This window comes from Dasypus novemcinctus, chromosome 18 (assembly GCF_030445035.2).
Source record: "Dasypus novemcinctus isolate mDasNov1 chromosome 18, mDasNov1.1.hap2, whole genome shotgun sequence".
Taxonomy (NCBI): Eukaryota; Metazoa; Chordata; class Mammalia; order Cingulata; family Dasypodidae; genus Dasypus; species Dasypus novemcinctus.
In genome coordinates this window covers 66214691-66233174 of record NC_080690.1, presented here as the reverse complement: position 1 = coordinate 66233174, position 18484 = coordinate 66214691, and the positions used below count along the sequence as shown (strand labels likewise).

At 50.1% G+C, this 18484-nt stretch overlaps 1 long non-coding RNA gene and 1 pseudogene across 5 annotated transcripts; one reads left to right on the top strand and one right to left on the bottom strand.

Moving 5' to 3' along the window:
• The first annotated feature begins 421 nt into the window (after positions 1-421).
• LOC101411700 (uncharacterized) lies at positions 422-4576 on the top strand. 5 transcript variants are annotated; one of them, XR_011646375.1, is made up of 5 exons: positions 422-563; positions 2422-2949; positions 3104-3200; positions 3332-3412; positions 4291-4576. It is a non-coding gene; the product is annotated as an uncharacterized lncRNA (long non-coding RNA). The 5 variants fall into 5 exon arrangements; XR_011646376.1 differs by having other exon boundaries at positions 426-563; positions 2646-2949; XR_002795919.3 differs by lacking the exon at positions 422-563 and adding an exon at positions 1259-1393.
• A 2392-nt stretch (positions 4577-6968) lies between these two features.
• Positions 6969-17570, bottom strand: LOC101423963 (very-long-chain 3-oxoacyl-CoA reductase-B-like; annotated as a pseudogene).
• Positions 17571-18484: the final 914 nt, after the last annotated feature.

The window sequence follows — 18484 nt, the reverse complement described above, 5'->3', positions numbered from 1 at the left end:
GGTAGAGGGGTGCTGTATGGGAGCCGTGTATGATGTTATGCAGCTTTGTTTTGTGAGTTCGTAACTTTTACTCTACACTTATTGTTTATGTATCTTCGTGTATGAATGATATACTGCAATAAATTGCTTTTTTAAAAGATATAATTGGCATACACTTGTTTGAAGTATGTGATTCAGTGGTTTTCCTATATTCACAAACTTGTGCAATCGTCACCGTTGTAAATTTTATACATTTTATAATTTTTTGCTTTTCCACCAGGGCCTCTACAGTTGTCTCAGACCCACACAGTAAAACCCCATCCTTCACCAGAGCTCTGAGGCGCCACCCTTATTGATGTCGGAGAGGTGCTGGGAGGTCTTGGAGAAGGGCCTCCCCCAGGCGGGAGGGTTCTTGACCCAGTCGCGAGAAAGAATTCAAGGACTAGTCAAACAGTAGCAGAGAATTTACTGTAAAGAAGCGAAAGAACGCGCTCAAGCCGGGAGTGCTCTGCTCTAGGAGCTGCAGGGGCCCTGCCGGCTGGGGCTGCTTCACTAAGCCTGGGCCCCCCTTCCTTCCCCGCCAGGTGAGTGAGGCCTCTCAGTCCCAGCGCGCTCACTGGTCTCCCTTATGCGAAAAGAGGGATGGAAAACGACAAGGTTTTCCTGGCTGGTGGTCCTAGGAGTGGGAGCTGCTGGGGAGGGGTGGGTGAAGGGCTGCGGTCAGGCAGCGGCTGGGCCTTTTGTCATCCGATCTCCCGTACTGGGGGTCCTCTGCTGGGGGCTCCCCTCGTCCTCCCCCGGCCCGGCTCCCTGCCTGCTCCTGCCCCTCCGCCCTCATCCCCCTCAGGAGCTCCGTCCTTATTAGGGGTGACGAGGACGCCGTCTCCTGAGCCGCTTCCTGCCGTCACTGGCCGTTGTCCTGCCTGTCCCGGGAGTGGGATTCGTAGATCTAAAGACCCCGGAGGCCCCGCGGGGCCTGCGTTTGGGCCTGGAGGAAACCCTGGCGGGACCCGCGTCCTCAGCGAGCTGCGGTCTGGATTTACACCTTCAGGGAGCAGGTGGAATAAGCAGGGCCTCAAGGTCAAGGGCAGAGCGGCCAGAACCAAGGTTCAAGGGGGGAAGGAACCACGGGGGTGGGGGGGAGCGGGTTCACCGCCTCCGGGACCCTGGAGGAACAGCCCCGGGTTCCTGGCACTTCGGCTGCTTCTGTGTCGCCGGGAGCGACGGGAGCAGCCGGGGCTTCAGCAGCGGCCTCTAGCGGAGGTGCTGGGAGCAGGAGGCGGGCCCGGGAAGAGGCGGGTTCACCGGGGCCGACTGCCTTCAGCACCCGGGCGTGGCGGGAGGCCTGCGCGCAGGCGGCCCTGCCAGCCCGTGGATTTTGTCCCGGTGCCCCCGGTTGGGGCGTGGCCCCGAGGTGAGGCTGGCCTGGGTGTCCTGCCGTCAGGCTGAGGACGGTGGTGGCTGCTCCAGGGGCAGCGCAGCCAGGAAGGCTGGGAAGAGGCCGTGGGGACGTGGGGATCGGGAAGGAGGCCGAGGGCGGGGCGCCGCGGTTCCGAGTCCTGTGGGGAGGAAAACCGCGGCGGAGCTTTCTCCCACAGGCCCCAGGACATTCGCTCAGGGTGGGCGAGGTCCGGTTCCCGCGCCCGGGCCTGCGCCGCAGGAGCAGCTTTCCTCGGCGTCCCCGTGTCCCTCCGCTGGCGTCGCCCCCACGGCCGGGGCTCCGCGCCTGGACGACACGCCGCAGCGCCGCAGCCCTCGTGGGCACAGGAAGGCGGTGCGTGGCGCGGCCGGGGCGCAGCGCCGGGGCCAGGACGCAGAGCCGGGCTGCAGGCGCCAGCGGCGCCGGGGGCGCGGGCAGGGGCGCAGCGGCCCCTGGAGGGTCTCAGGGCGCACTCACGGCCGAGCCAGGGCCTCAGGTGGAGCTGCGCGCGGCGGGCGCCGGGCCCCTAAGGTGCTGGTGGTGCGCACGCGCACAGCTCGACGCCCCCGCGCGGCGGGGCCGGGAACAGGCCTCGGGACTTGCATAAAACGAAGCGGGTCAGAGTATTGAACCCGGACGCCGGTGCCCGGGAGGCACCACCGCGGCAGCTGACCGCGGCCGCTCTTGCTGGAGCCGCAGGGCGGCCTCTTCCTCACGTTTAGAGCTGGCTCGCTTTAATTCCGGGTGTCATTCAGGTGCTTAAAAGCGTCTAGGGCGCCATCAGGTTACACACACAGAGTAAAGCAGCTCAGGACTTAGAAATAACAGAAATAGCAGAGCCCAGGAATGAACGTGACCGCTGTAGGGGCTGACGATCTAGACCCCATGTCCTTAAATAAATCTCTTTCTAGAAATTAACCACAATTTATAGAAGTTGTTTCATTTTACTTTTACCCTTTTACCAAGACTATGTTAATGGAAAGGTAAAACAACTTATAGACTTGCCTTCTTTCTCCCTAAAGCGCCTTTTTGTTGAAGATGAGCTGACTGCATGCTCTTTTAGAGACACATCAGAGCAGAGCAGTGTAACAGACAAGAGGTTTTGGTTGTCTTCACAACACGGCATTTTTCTAAGAATAACTAAAACTATAACCAACAATATCATCATGCAGATCAGTATTAGGATGGACTACAGTGAGAACTTTAAAAGTTTTCAAGAACTTTACACAACTTTTCGTGCTGACAGCGCTCACGTGGAAAAGGTGAACGTTCCTCAAACCTGCTGGAGTTTCTGTGAGAAGCCCGACAAGCACCGAGTCCACAAAGCACAAGAAGAGCAAGGGCTCTACATGCCTACAGTGGAGTCATGCCACGAGGCAGAGTGGCTGCGGTGGGCAGGGAAAGCCAATTTTCCAGAAGAAGGCTGCAACTACAAAGAAGATTGAGCTGAGGCTTGAATGCGTGGAGCCAATTGCAGAGCTAAGAGGATGGTGGTTCTTAAGAGATGCAGAAGCGTTGAACTGGGAGCAGACAAGAAGAGAAAGGGCCAGGTGATCCAGTTTTTTGTCTTTTGTTATGACAATACAATCTTGAAGTTATGGTCAAAAAAGTACAAAAATAGAAAAAGAAAACAGAATTTTATACAATCTCCAAATATATAAGTAAATTACACATTTATTTTCTCCTTCGTGTTTTCTCTTTTAGAAAGAAACTGTTTATCACAAAGAAACTTCAGCACTACCAGAACAAAACTGTTTTTCTAGTAAACCTAAGGAGGACCTAAGCTTCTCAATGGAATCATGTAACCTTCCTATTATCACTTTCTAAATAATATTTCCCATGGTAGTAAACAAAGGTCTATACATCTGCAGTAGTCTTAGGAAATGAAAAACTGTGATTATCACAGCATGTTTTTTCTTTTTTTCTTTTTAGGTACTGGGGCCAGAGATCGAACCTGGGACCTCTTATGTTGGAAACTGGTGCGCAACCACTGAGCCACACTGGCTCCCCTGAGTTAGTTTTTTCATTTGTTTGCTTGTTTGTTTTTGTTTTAGTTGTTTTCTTTGGAGGCACTGGGGACTGAACCCCGGACCTCCCATGTTAGAAGCAGGCACTCAGCTGCTTGAGCCACATCCTCTCCCATATGCTCAGTATTTCATGACACAACAGGTTTTTCTTTGTTTGTTTTTGTTTCTGTTTCAAAAACAACACAGTTTAACACGATAAAAAGTCTTATCAGAATAAAAGAGAAAGTGAAAAAAGAGCAATAAAACAAAAATTCTTATCAGAAAAAATTTGACTAAAATTTAAGACATTGTCAAAGCAACATCCCATTTAAACTTTTCCATAGTTTGTACAAGTGTTTTGAGTTTTCAGTTTTGGAATATAGTTTTTCCATTGTGAATTAAAATATACATATATTGATAATGTTACTTTTATAAGGGTATATACTTTATTTTTTTTAAAGATCCATCTCCTATCTATTTCTCTCCCCTTTCCCCCCCGGTTGTCCGCTCTCTGTGTCCATTTGCTGTGCGTTCTTCTGTGACCGCTTCTATTCATTGTGTATGTACTTTAGCACCTCACGTTATACAAGGTGAAATGATCAATTCTTCTGTAACAGTTTGCAATTTAAGATATCTTTAAGGGTTCATTAGAATATTAAAGCTTGTCCAGTCTGAACATCATACTTAAACAGTGCTGTATTTATCACAGTGACAAATAAGTTAGTAGTCAGAAAAAACTTAACTTCCAAACTAGCAGCAGCTAAGCATTCCAGCACCCCCACCCCATGCTGAGATGGCTCCCTCATGTGCTTGGTCCTTGTCATTGCTTGTTCTCTGCTTGTTGTTCTTTGTTCATTGTCTCCTCATTGTCTGTTTTTTCTTTAGGATGTACCGGGAACCAAATCCAGCACCTCCCATGTGAGAGGCAGGCGTTTGACTGCTTGAGCCACATCTGCTCCCTCATTTTTGGTTTTCACTTGTTGTCCGCTCATTGTCTGTGCATTCTTTGATGTCTTCTTTAAGAGGCACCGGGAACCGAACCTGGGATCTACCATGTGGGAGGCGAGCACTCAACTGCTTAAGCCACGTCTGCTCCTCTGTATTTTTAAAAAATCGTTTATTAAGGATATAATGAAGCCATTCTAATAAAGCACAGATTCTTTGCTCTTTATATATAGAGAGATTATTTCAAAAGGGCTTTTATATCCTTCCACTCAAAACAGACTAACCATTTATGAAAAGTGTGTCACTTTAACAGAGAGAGAAAGTGGAATTTTAGTTTTGCATCAGTACACAATTCAGTAAGCAAATCTTAGTTAGCATAGATCCTAACAGATTGAGGTGGCGTCTGACAGGTTTTACTGCTATAAAGTTACTTTCGTCATAAATATCAACTTAATAGATTTTTACTTACAATTTTGCAGTTGGATTACTTACTCTCATCCCAAGGCTGATAAAAGGTTTAAATTGGGGAATTATAGGACAAACCATGCAAACCAAGGTTTACTCTGTAACATATCACCTGCCCCTGTCATTCTTAATTTTCAAGCCTAGTAGGTTCTGAGCACCATTCCATTGCCCTACCTTACAGCACCCAGACAGAGCTCTCTCACAGAGAAGGTCGGGGGGGGGGGGGGGCAGGGTAGGTCAAGGAGCCAGGAAAAACCTTTGTTGTCATTTTTTCCCCAGTAGTTTCTATGTTCAGATTTCTAGACGACCTGTTCATCCCGCTTGGCTTTTCTGGAAGGGTATCAGTATAACATAAATGGGTTTGGATATACAGCCACGAAGGCTGGGACATAAAGCATCTTGATCCATTTTTCTTTCCATTTATAGGAAAAGTGTAATTGGAGTATGGCACTGTAATTAAGTGCTCCATTGGGGTATGTTTCTCCATCCTTGCATGCCTAGCGTGGCCATGCGGTACTATGGAAAAAAAAGTTTCCCCCTTCAGGTGCCCGGCTGGAAAGCACCCTCGTGTTTCAAGAGGCCCCCCGGGGTGTCTGGGTGTAGACGGGGCATTTCCTCACCCTGGTCTTCTGCTGGGCCCGTCCAGACCCCTGAGAGGAAGTTAAGGATGGTGAGACACAGCGGTCCTCATACAGGGTCCCCGAGTGGTGTGGGGTCCCCACGAGGGCCCCCTTCATTTCTCGGGCTCCAGCTGGAGCTCCAGCGCCCTCGGTCTTCCCTGGCTGGGTCCCCCGGGCATCCCTGGGCCCCGACGCCTGCTCGAGCGTCTCTGCAGTGTGAGGGGCAGGAAGGCCTGAGGTGGGACCGCGGGCACTACACGGCGTCCAGCAGCCTCTGCCTGACAGGGCTCAGAAGGTTCCAACGTGAGGAGGAGGCTGTGCCCCGGAGTGCTGCTGAGAGCCTCTGCACGACCTTGAGGGGGCGCACGAGGTCTGCAGGGAACGTGCCGGGTCACCTCCGTGGCCTGCACCGCGACCGGCCCTCCCCAGGGACACGGCGAGGTCGGGATCATGAGGACAAGGAGTACGTGGTGGGAAGAAAGCTGCTGCCAGCGCTAAGGGGCCCCGGCGGCGGGTAAACGAGAGCTCCACGGGCTCGGGTGTTTGCAGCTGGACTGTGGTCACCCAGAGACGAGGAGATTCCCAGATGGTGGACTGGGCGGTGCCACCTGCTGTGTGGAGGAAGGAGCTTCCAGCCTCAGAGCCGAAGGGAGTGTCTAAGCTGCAAGTGAAGGTCGTGCCTGGTAAAAAGAGAGGGCCACAAAGAGAGGTCCCCACGGCACTGGGACAGGAAGAGCGGCGGGACTCCTTCTTGACTCGGGCAATTTCCCGAGTGGCCCTGGAATCTGCAGGGCATGAGGAACGAGTCCTGCCCTGCGGGAAGGGGAGCCACAGCCAGGCAGGAGGGTGTGTTGAGGAATAAAAAGCATAACCTCACAAAAATATCTAACAAGTCACTCCTGCCCCTGCTTCTGTGGATCGGCCTGTGAGGGCATGGCCTTGCAGGAGAATATCAAATAAATAACTCCTGCCCCTGTCTCTGTAAATCAGCCTGCGAAAACACTGCCTAGTGGAAGACATCAAACACGTTTCCCCCTCCCCCTCCCCTGACCAAGCTTCTGTAAATCACCCCGAACCTTGCAGCTGCATTCTGCCTCTGTAACCCAATCCCCCTTGCAAAATTTTGCCTAGCAAACCCATTAGCCAGTGTACAAAAGTTATGCTGATCCCACCTGAAATCCTATATAAAACTATGAACACTGAAAAATGGCGCTCAGAATTTGGAGATTGACTGTCCTCTGGGCCTGCCTGTAAAAAATCTGTTCCTCCACTTCTCCTGAGAGCAGGTTTTGGGACTTTCTGTGGTTCAGAACTCCTGGCTTTGCTGCAACAGGTAGAGATCGTGCTCTGGCCAAAGGCACAGAGGTGACAGAGTAGGAAGGAAAGGCCAGGGGCAGGGCCAAGGGGCCGGCGGCTGATGGGCTTCCTGTCCCCTCACGGTCACCAAAACCTGATGTCGCATAGGCCCTGGGAGGTCCTGGAGGGTAGGAGGGCTCTTGATACAGTCAAGAAAGAATTCAAGGAGAAGTCATAGACCAGCAGGAGAATTTAATGGGAAGGTAAGGCACTCACGCGCTCAGGGCCGGAGTGCAGGCGCGCTCACAGGAGTTGCACAAGTCCTGCCTGCTGGGCTGGGGCTGCGTTGTTAAGGCTGGACGCCCCCTTCTTTCCCCTCCAGGTACATTAGGACTTGGCAGTCCCGACGTGCTCACTGGTCTGCCGTACGCAAAAGAGGGACTGGAAAGGACAACTTGTCCCTGGCTCCATATCGTGTTCCTCAGAGTGGCAACTGTCCAGGGGAGGGGCCGGGGAGGCACGTGGTGGTCAGGTGGCAGGTGGGCCTTTAGTCGTCTGGTGTCTTCCGGCGTTAGGCCTTGGGTACGAGGCCTTGGGCAGGTGATACTCCACGGTGGGTGGGACTGACTGAAGGTGGTCTTCCCTTGGTCCTCCTCCAGTGCCCAATCGTCTCCCTCCTCCTACTTTCCCTGCCTCATTGTCACTGAGTGTCCTGGTGCCCAGGGTCTATTGTCTTGCCTGTCCTTCTACTCCAGCCCATGCTTGAGGAGAGAGGAGGCAACAGACAAGGGGTGGTGTGGACCACACTGTCCTCAGTCCCCTTTTCTTTGCTTTTGTTGAGATAACAAAGACAGAAGCTTGACTCCACACTGACTGCCATGAAGCCCACCGAGCTGGAAGAAACTCAGCAGGAAATGCTGGAAAAGAGCGACACGGATCAGGCACCCCCTTGCCTTCTGCCCTCTCAGCCCGGTATCCTGTCCCCAGCCCAGGGCAGGGCCCTCCCCTCCTCGGGGCGTCTCCCCCTTCTGGGGCCCAGTGATCTTCACTACGGAACGCCCCATCAGCCTCTGCCTTTGCCCCTCAAGGCACCTGCACAGCGTGGCTCAGGCACCCAGAGGTGTGCGAGGAGAGGCCCAGGGAGTCCAGGGCCTCCGAGCGAGGTCTCGGGGTTCCTTCCTCATCAGCCCGATTTTCATGCGCTTGGTCATGTTGGTGGAGACTAAACAGGGGCTCACAGTCTGCGAGGATGGGGAGGAAGTAAAGAACAGCCCCCACCGCGCCCCAGGCCCTCCCCGAAGCCCCGCCCCGCGCCGAGAATCCCACAGCCCGGGGCACCCCCAGGTCCTCTCCCAGACCCCGCCCCCAGCAGGACTGAGCTGCGGAGGCTTCAGGCTCTAACCCCGGGGGGCCTCTGTCCTCACGAGCCCCGCCCCCTCGGCCTCCCCAGTCCGGGCCCCGCCCACCGGCCCCTCCAGGTCTCTAAGCTCCCCACCCCCTCTGGGAACTCACCCCAGCCACAGCCCTAAGGGCCCCGCCCCCGCTGTCAGGCACCTGCACCGTGACGCCCTGGGAGAGGTACTCGGCTCCCACCGCCCTCGAGAAGCTTCCCACGAAGGCCTGTGGGGGAAGGATGGGGAGGGGGCCAGGACCGAGGGCCCTCCCTGCGCAGCGTCCCGCCCCTGTGGGGCCCTGCCCCCACCCCTCCTCCAGCCCCTGGGCAAGCAATGCTCCTGCAGCTCTGCCCTGGGCCTAGAACACTCCGTGGCTCCAGCCGGCCTCACGGCCTCCCTCCGCCTTCGGCCCCAGAGGCCTCGGTCTGCTGGACGCCCCGTGGTCCCCAGGCACCCACTGTGCCGTCGGCGGGGACAGCCTCTTGCTTCCCTGGCTCCTTCCAGCCCCCAGGTGTTTGCTGGTTCCAGGCTGTTCTTTGGACACCCGGCCTCGATTGCTCTTTTTAAAACATGAATAAATTCTTGCCCCCGGGACTGCGCCCTAGAAGTCGGTCTGACCTAGGAATCTCCCGAGACTCAGGGGGCACCCGGCGCCCCCTCCGCAGGACTTGCCCACCAGGACCTGCAATGCCCGGGCACGCGCCAGGGGAGGGGCCCAGGCTCGGCAGCAGAGCCCTGGCCTGGACTGGGGGTCTCCATACCTTGGTGGCAGCGTAAGCTGCGAGGAAGGGCCAGGGGCCGTTTTCAGCCTCTGAGGAGATGTTGATGATGACGCCTCTGCCGCTGGAGGAGGAAGCAGGTGGGGGCAGGAGAGGACCCTGTGACTCCCCCCCAAACCTGAGACGCTGGAGGGACAGGGAAGAGCTGCCAACAGGAAGAGGTGGGCACGTGGGTGGGGCAGCTGGAGAATGGAAAAGGCCTGGGGTGGAGGCGGGTGTGGTGGGAGAGGAGGTCGGGTGGAGTTTCCAGACAGAAGACAAAGAGGCTGGACCCTACCTGGCGACCATCTGGGGCAGGACGATGCGGGTCATCTGGAGAGAAGCTGGTGAGGCCGCGGTTCTCCTTTCCATCCTCTCACCTGCTCCCTCCACGCCCGCGCCCTCCTCCTCCGCGTCCCTCCCACCCCTGCTTTCCCTTAAGGAACAACCCCAGGCACCCCTCGTGCCAGGCGCAGTGCTGGGGGTCCCGAACCACCGGAGTGGTCGCACCACGCCGCCCCCAGCCCAGCCCCTCCCAGCCCAGCTCACCTGCGCCACGGACAGCACGTTGCAGTTCACGATATCCGCCAGCGCCTGCGGGGAGAGGAGCTGTCAGGGCAGCCGTGCCCCTGTCTTGCCACAGCTCCCACGGACTTTTATTACTTAAATTGCTTTCTATTGGGTTAAGACATCCATAACATGAAAATGATCTTTTCAGCCACTCTTGAGTTTGCGATTCTGTGCCATCAAGTTCATTCCCAATGTTATGAGCCGTCACCACTATCCACCTGTGGAACATTTTCAGCATCGGAAACCAAAACTCTGAACCCATGAAGCAATAACTCCCCATTCTTTCTTCTCTCCAGCCCTTAGGACCTCTCTTCTACTTTGCTTATTCCCAATATTTCACATGTGGGAAATCATACAATATTTGTCTGTTTACATCTGGCTGTTTGCCCTCAGCATAATGTTTCAAGGTTCATCCACATAGAGGCACGTCCCAGCACTTCGTTTCTTTTCATTGTGGATAATAGTCCATTAACAATAATAATAAGTAAATAAACAGAAAAAAAGCTTTACCCCTTAATATTCTGCTCTCAAACTCCCTATGCTTCCTCTATCACACATGGCTGCTCTTCTGTTTCTAATTTATTTATATTTATATTTTCCATAGATGAGTCAAACAATATGTAGTATCTTTTGATTAGTTTCTTTCACTTAGCACATTTCCTTTTAAAAAAAAATCTTAGTGAAAGATTAATAATATATTACTATACTCTACTGTCCATAATTTCCCTTGTTGTATTTTGCCGTAATATACTTGGCCTTAAACTTTCCCTTTCAACCACTGTCATACCCATAGACTTACACCACTAGTTACAAACATTATGATGTGTTTTCACCATTTCTATTCATTTCCAAAGATTAATAAACAATGTTTTTACCAATTCTACTCAGATTAACGCTCAGCTTTCCATTTTCTAACCTCATTCCTTTTTCTGGTGACCCATATTCTACTTATTAACTCCATGAGTTTACACAACTTATTTAATTCATATTAGTGCAATTATTCAGTATTTGTCCTTTTGTGTCAGGCTTGCTTCACTCAAGCTCATGTTCTCTAGGTTCATCCACGTTGTCATATGCTTCATGCCTTCATTTCTTCTCACAGCTGCATAGTAGTCCATCGTGTGTATACACCACAATCTGTTTATCCATTCATCAGTTGATGGACCCCTGGTTTTCTTCCATCTTTTGGCAATTGTGAACCATGCTGCTATGAACGCTGTCGTGTTGATCTGTTTGTGTCACTGCTTTCAGTTCTGGGTATATGCCTAGCAGAGGTAATGTCAGGTCACAGGGCAAGCCTATATTAAACTTCCAAAAAATGTTCTAACAGTATGGGTGTATCTCAGTTGTTGAGCATCTTCTTCACATGTACAAGATCGTGAATGAATCCCTGGTACCCCCTAAAAAAACAAACAAAAAAGTTCGCCTTCCTTAGGAACTACCCAACAGTCTTCCACAGTGGTTGTACCATTCTACATTCCCACCAGCAGTGAATGAGTATTCCTCTCTCTCCACATCCTCTACAATACTTGTAGTTCTCTCTCTCTTTTTAAGGATTTATTTATTCCCATGCACCGCCGCCCTGCTGTTTTATTTTTTCTGTCTGTGTCCATTCACTGTGTGATCTTCTGTATCTATTTCTCTTTTTTGTCTTCTTTTATCATTTTTATCCTCTAGGATTCAGAAGAATTCGAATCTGGGGACCACTGATGTGGAGAGAGGTTCCCTGTCAATTGTACCACCTCATTTCTTGGTTTCTGCTGTGCTTTGCTTTGAATCTTCCCTTTGTCTCTCTTTTGTTGCATTATTATTTGACTGCATGACTCACTTGCATGGGCACCGGATCGCTGTGTGGGCACTGGCTCACCACCCAGTCACACTTTCTTTTCTTCTTTTTCATCAGGAGGTCCCGGGGATTGTACCTGGGTCCTCGGGTATGGTAGGCGGAGGCCTTATCACTTGAGCCACATCTGCTTGCCTCTCTGTCTTTTTAATAGTGGCCACTCTAATAGGTGTGAAATGATATCTCATTGTAGTTTTGATTTGCATTTCCTTAATTGCTAGTAATGTTGAATGTTTTTTCATAAGTTTTTTCCACCAGGTGTAATTCTTCTTTGGACAAATGTCCATTCGAGTCTTTTACCCATTTTACAATCAGCAAAAAATGACTAGTCAGTATATTTTTTAAAAAAGATTTATGTATTTATTTATTTATTTCTCTTCCCTTCCCCCCCGCCTGGTTGTCTGTTCTCTGTGTCTGTTTTCTGCTTCTTCTTTGTCTGCTTCTGTTCTTGTCAGTGGCATGGGAATCTGTGTTTCTTTCTGTTGCGTCATCTTGCTGCGTCAACTCTCCGTGTGTGTGGCTGCAGTCCTGGGCAGGCTGCACTTTCTTTCGCGCTGGGTGGCTCTCCTTACGGGGCGCACTCCTTGCGTGTGGGGCTCCCCTACGCGAGGGACACCCCTGCATGGCAGGGCATTCCTTGCGCGCATCAGCACTTAGCATGGGCCAGCTCCACGAGGGTCAAGGAGTCCCGGGGTTTGAACCACGGAACTCCCATGTGGTAGACGGACGCCCTATCCACTGGGCCAAGTCCGCCGCCTAGTCAATACTTTTTCACTTTTTTTGCAATGCTTTTAATGTTCATTGTTTTAGTGCTGTCTAGTTATATCTAGCACTGGCTTCCATTTGCATTTCCCTCATGAAGAATGAAGTTGAATAAAATTTATGTTAATTGGTATTTGGAGGTCCTCTTCGTAGAATGTCTCTTCAAATCTGTTTCCCATTTTTCAATCAGATGGACTTATGTTTTGGGAGTTAGAGTTCTTTCTGTGTTCTAAAGCAAGCCCTTTGTTGGTTTTCTGTATGCAAATACCTTCTCCCCTCTGTGGCTGGCGCTTCCACTCACTTCTGTGCCTTTGAAGGAATAAGAGCTCTTAATTTTCCCGTCATCCAGGTTGTGGATATCCTCTTCTTCTTGATGATCCCTTCCTCTGCATGGCTTATACTTTTTGTCTCCTGTATCAGAATCCTTCCCCTACTCCATGACTATGAAAACATTCTCACAAGTCACCTAGAAGTTTCACCAGATTTCAGGTTTAGATCTACAATGCAGGTGGAAGGATTGCTGTGTAGGGTTTGAGGTAGGGGACACATGTCGTGTGTTTCCTGTTTGGGTATCCAGCTGATTTATTTGAAGCTGATCTTTTTCTGTGTACTGCTCTATAGACAGTCATCACTGTAAGTGCACTGTCCACGCCTGTGCGAGGTGTTCCTGAACCTGGTTCTGCTCTGCTTGGTCTTTTTCCCTCTTGTTGTACCAGGTTCACATTGTCTTACTGACATAGCTTTACAATGACTCTTTTTTAAAAAAATTGTTTCAACTTATTTTTCTCCCCTTCCCCCCGCTCTCAGTTGTCTGCTGTGCCCATTCACTGTTTGTTCTTCTGTGTCTGCTTGCAGTCTTGTCAGAGGCACCAGGAATCTGTGTCTCTTTTTGTTGCACCATCTTGCTGCATCAGCTCTCCACGTGTGTCGCGCCACTCCTGGGCAGGCTGCGCTTTTATCACTCAGGGCGAGTTTCTCTGTGGGGTGGGGTGCACTCCTTGCACGTGGGGCTCCCCTGCATGGGGGACACCCCTGTGTGGCAGGGCACTCCTTGCGCACATCAGCACTGTGCATGGGCCAACTCACGGCATAGGTCAGGAGGCCCTGGGTTTGAACCCTGGACCTCCCATATGGCAGGCAGACCATCTATCAGTTGAGCCAAATCCGCTTCCCTGCAATGACTCTTGACATCTGCTAGGACAGTAAAACTGGTAGAACTCTTCTTCAGGACATTCTTGCCCTTCCTTACACATGTACATTTTGGTATAAATTTTATAATTAGCTTGCCACCTAATTTAGGAGGATCTGCTTGAGTTTGGTTTAGGATTGCATTGAAATTGGTGAGAATTGACACTTTTACAATATTGAGTCTTCTGATAGGTATATATAGTGTACACTTCATGTACACTATATAACCTTCCTTAAATTTTGGTCTTTTAAATGTTATATCAATTATGATTTATGACTTTCTGTAAAAAGAGGAGGACTTGCATGTCTACTTTTAGTGTTATTCCTAGGTATTTGATGTTTCTAACGATATCGTATCTATTATCTTTTTAATAAATTTCATTCCAATTTTTTCTGCTGAATATATAGGGTTCTTGCTTAAAGATTTATTTATTTGCCGCCCCCCCCCCCCCCACTGTTTGCATCGATGTCTGCCCATTCTCCTTTAAGAGGTACCGAGAACCAATCTTGGCACTTCCACGTGGGAGGGAGGCACCCAGTCACTTGAGTCACCTCTGCTCCCTGCTTGTTTTGGCTTTCGTTGTGTTTCTTCATTGCATCATCTTGCTGTGTCATCTGAATGAGCCTGTTGCGTCAGCTCACTGTCTTGATTGTCTTCTTTATGAGGCGCACAGGAACTGAACCCATGGCCTCGCTTGTGGTAGGGGGTGCCCAGTCCCTTCAGCCACATCTGCTGCCTGATAGATAGGTATTAAATTCACTGACTTGATTACAGATTGTTCTGGATTTTCTAGATATACAGCCTTGTCATCTACCAAATAGTGACAACTGTATTTCTTCCTTTCCTAGACTTAAAACTGGTTTACTTTCCCCCCTTATTCCACAGGCAAGCACCTTTAGTACAGAATTAAAGAAACATCAAAGGAGTGTAACTGGTCTTGTTCTCAACCTCATAGCAAAGCAGTCCACAAACATTTCAGCCTCACATGTGATACGAGTGGTTGGTTCTTTGTAGCTTTTTTGTCAGGTTAGGGCAACGTCCTCTGTTCTTTCTATTCCTAGTTGTCTTTTAAAATAATGGATGATATTAATTTTCAGCAAATACATTTTCTGTATCTATACAGATGATCATATGGGTATTGTCCCACTTTTCTGTTAATACAGTGAATTACGTAGACTGAATTTCCAATGCTAAACCATCCTTGCAAAGCTGGAATAAGATTTACTGTGTCATCATATATAATTCTTGCTTCATATCATGGAGCTTAGTTAACTAACTATTTTGTTAGGATATGTGCATTTAAGTTCCTGAAGAACAGGTCACCTTAACCCAAACAGGGATTGGGATCATTGGAAAACAGGCATCAGTTTTCCCATGAAGCCTAGTTTATCCCATTTGACCCTAACTCCTGGATGATAGATCTTCAGGGTCTCAATCCAAAGCCTGGGGGTGGAAGCAGATGTGGCTCAAGCAGGTGGGCGCCCACCTACCACATGGGAGCTTTGGGCTTGGTTCCCGGTGCCTCCTAAAGAAGAAGAGTAAGACAGCGAGCTGACACAACAAGGAAACACAACGAGAAACACAACAAGAAGGGAGCAGAAGTGGCTCAAGTGAGTGGGCGCCTCCCTTTCACATGGGAGGTCCTGGGTTCAGTTGCTGGTGCGTCCTAAAAATAAAAAGTAAAAAAAGATGAGCAGACAGTGAGTGCAAACAATGGCGGGGTGGGGGAGGAAAATATATAAATAAAATATCTTAAAAAAGAGAAGAAAAACAAATGCCAGGGTTTTTTCAAGACTTTGAAATGCAGCGTGCATTTTCCAGAATCAATGGTATATTGAAAACTCTGCTTAGCCTGTTTTTCCTTTTGATTGACAGAAACTTTATTTTATTTGGTGTCTCAGCACAAATGACCCTATGCTGAGACACATCATTCACGATAATATAATAAATGCCATCTGAGATCACCAGAGACTTCATTCAGTTTCTTAGAAGGAGGACAAGGATGATGAAAAGGATTACCCCAGTGCTCACCAGGAGCATTCTTGTGGTACTAATCACAAGGTCAACAACAACAACAGTAACACACATACATGCATGCACACACACACACCCGCACACCCACCTTAGCAGATTATTTGGTCGACCACCAGTCGGGATGAATCTGACTGCTGGGCCATGATCACCCTCGAGGCAAAGGGCAAGTGGTTTCCTCACTCAGGCTCTACATCTCCCCAGCATGTGTCTCTCAGGCCACCTGCTTCCTTTTTCCTACATTGTGCCAACATGCTAGAGGCTGTTCTCCTTGGAGACCTGAGCCCTGCCAGCTTCTTAAAACTCTTATTACCTTTCGCCTGGAAGGTAATCATAGCTCCAAATGTCTTGGATGCTCGCTTTCTCCAATCTTAGTGCTGCAATTCCTACTGCCTTGGTAGTTGCATGGTGCCTTCAAGTAGTGATGTTTTATAATGTGTCCAGCTTGGCTACTTGCCTGCAATGACAAGATTAGTCTAAACCAACAACTTCCTCTAATACAAGAAGGACAATGCAGGGATGGCCTCTCTTTTAATTTTATAAAATGAGCATGTACGGTATTTTTTAAATAATGGTAATTAAGATTTAAAAGATCATCCTTATCTTCTGTTTTGTTTGTGCCTAATAATAAGAGCTAACATTTAAATTAAGGACCAAACTGAGGTTTAGGTACATTATTTCATTTATGTCCATTACACCATTTCACTTCTCGAACAATAACTATAATAGGCCAGCAAAATTATTTATTCCCATTTTATGTATAGGGAACTAAGGCTCAGGAACATAAAATCATTTGCCCAATGCCACAACTGATAGGAAAACAGAGCTAAAAATTTTCCTGTCTATGTATATTTGAGAATGACAATACCGGAGGATGTGCTCCAACTAAATGAGGGTGTTAACCAAAAACCCTGTTGTGACAAGTGGAAGGTATCAGGGGCTCGCTAGGATGAAGGTGAAAAGAGATCCCAGCTTGTCCAGCACAGAGGTTAACCAGTCCAGACCTGAGCAAGATAAGAGGATCTTGGAGAGATTTCTTCAAGAAGATGAACATATGTAATGTGGCTGAGTGATTTTTAAAAAATATTTTCGGCTTACATTTGAAAGTTGAAGTAGCACAAAGGACAAAGAAATCAAAGTAGATGAAAACTCAAGGCAATTACTAAGTCCAGGGAGAATAAATCATGTTTCAATGAAAGGAAGGTTATCACCGTCCACCACATGGCTCAGCTGTGAGCAGTGGCTTCATATTCCCAGGAAGGTGACTTGTTCACATCTACAAACTATCCTGCTGGGGATGGCAGGCCTGGAGAGTGTGTGCTTGGGTGGGGAGGGGAGGCAGAGGTATATGCGAAAGAGCAATAGTCACTAGAGACTGGCTAAGACTGATAAATAAATACCCTGCAGACATATCATTTAAAGTGATGAGGTCATACTTTTAAAAATTATGGGGCAGTCGTTCTCAATGGGGATGACTTTTGCCCCGGGGACAGCTGGCAGTGGTTATGGTTGTCACAGCTGTAGAGGGGGGTGCTACAGGCTTCTAGTGGGCAAATCCCAGGGATGTGGCTCAGCATCCTACAAAGCACAGGACCAGCCCCCACAAAAATGTACTCAGCCAAAAATGCCAAGAGTGCTGATGTGGAGAACCCTGCTGGAGGGACGAGAAAATGGAATGAAACGGGATAAACCGTTTTTTTTTCACCAAGCCCTGATTAAAGAAAAAAAGCCCTAAATTTGATATCCACAAAAAGTAAAGGAAATAACACGGCATCTGACAAAAGATACCAGCAGGTGAAAGTGAACTGTGAACTGCCATGTAAGTCCCATTGGAAGAGTGAGCATGTGTATAGAGTGATTCAGAGAAAAGCAGCTGTGAGTTCAAGAATGCTCCAAAAAGAAACGTATAAATCCACACACCCCAACAGCAGCCCCCAGCTTACCCAGGTGAGTCGATCCATGGCGTGAGCACCGCGAATAGAAAAGGGCAGAATCAGACCCAACTCTCACAGTTGTATGTGTTGGGCACTGGGAAAAGTGCCTCACCGAAAGGACCACGTTCCCCTTGCAGACATCACTGATTTGTAGCTTTTAAAACGATTTCTAGGGGAAGGCGGCAGAGGACTTCCTTCCAAGTCAGTGCATTATGCTGGTTGTCCACGAGAGGGCAGTACAGAGGCTTAGGACGCCCCTCCAGCCAGCGCTTATGAGTCTCTTCCAGGTTCACCCTCTTACCTTGGCCGAGTTCTCAGCATCCAGCAGTTTCATCAGTCCTCCACAATCGTACAGCATACCCACGTTGTTGACTAAGTAAGAGGGGACACATGGCTCCTGTCAGTCTAACAGTCTCAGGGAGCCAGGAGGGGCAGGGAGGGTGACCAGCAGAGGGCGTGGGGACAGCTGAGCTGGGCTGGGGCCGTACCCAGCACTCCAATGTCCAGCTCCAGCAGCTCTGCCTCAATGGCTTCGTAGATCTCCAAGCCCCCGGTGAAGTCGGCCTGGAGGACTCGTGTGGTCCTTCCATGACACTGCTCTGAGAGGTGGGTGCAGGGCTAGGCCATTGGTAGAGGCCAGTCCCACCTGCCACAGCCCTGCCCTGCTGTGGACACCCACCCAGGATCCCAGTCCAGGCTCTGCCTCCACCCCTTCTCCACCCCCAACCTCCCTGAGTCCCAGACACTGCCCTGGGCCTGAGACCCCCCAGCCCTCGCTCCCTCCCCTGCCAGTTCCCCCCCGCTGCCCCAGCCACTGCCCTGGAGCTCACCTATCTCCTCAGCTTCTTGCTCCAACTTGCTCAGGTTTCTACTGATGAGCACGATGTTCAGGCCTCTCTGGGCAAGCTGCAGGGATTCCTTCCCTCGTTCTTGTACTCAACAATTTAAACAACATTGACTGTGCCCTGACTGTGTGCTGCACATTGTCCTGGATTCAGACAGAACAAAGAGGACCCAGAGGCCTGCCCTCGTGCAGCATGTTCTGGAGAAGTACACGGGGAGAGGGAGGAGCCCGTGCCAAGGCCCTGCTGGCATTGAGAGGGCAGCGTGGGGTCAGGTGCGCTGGGGCAGTGCGGGATGTACAGGAGCTGGAGGGGAAGCACGGCCAGAGCAAGGGCCGTGGGGGCCCAGGATGGCCTCCAGCTCCTCTTCTCAGTGATGCAGAGCCCATCGGTCATCCTCCTTCCTTCCCTCAGACATTCTTCCAAAGTG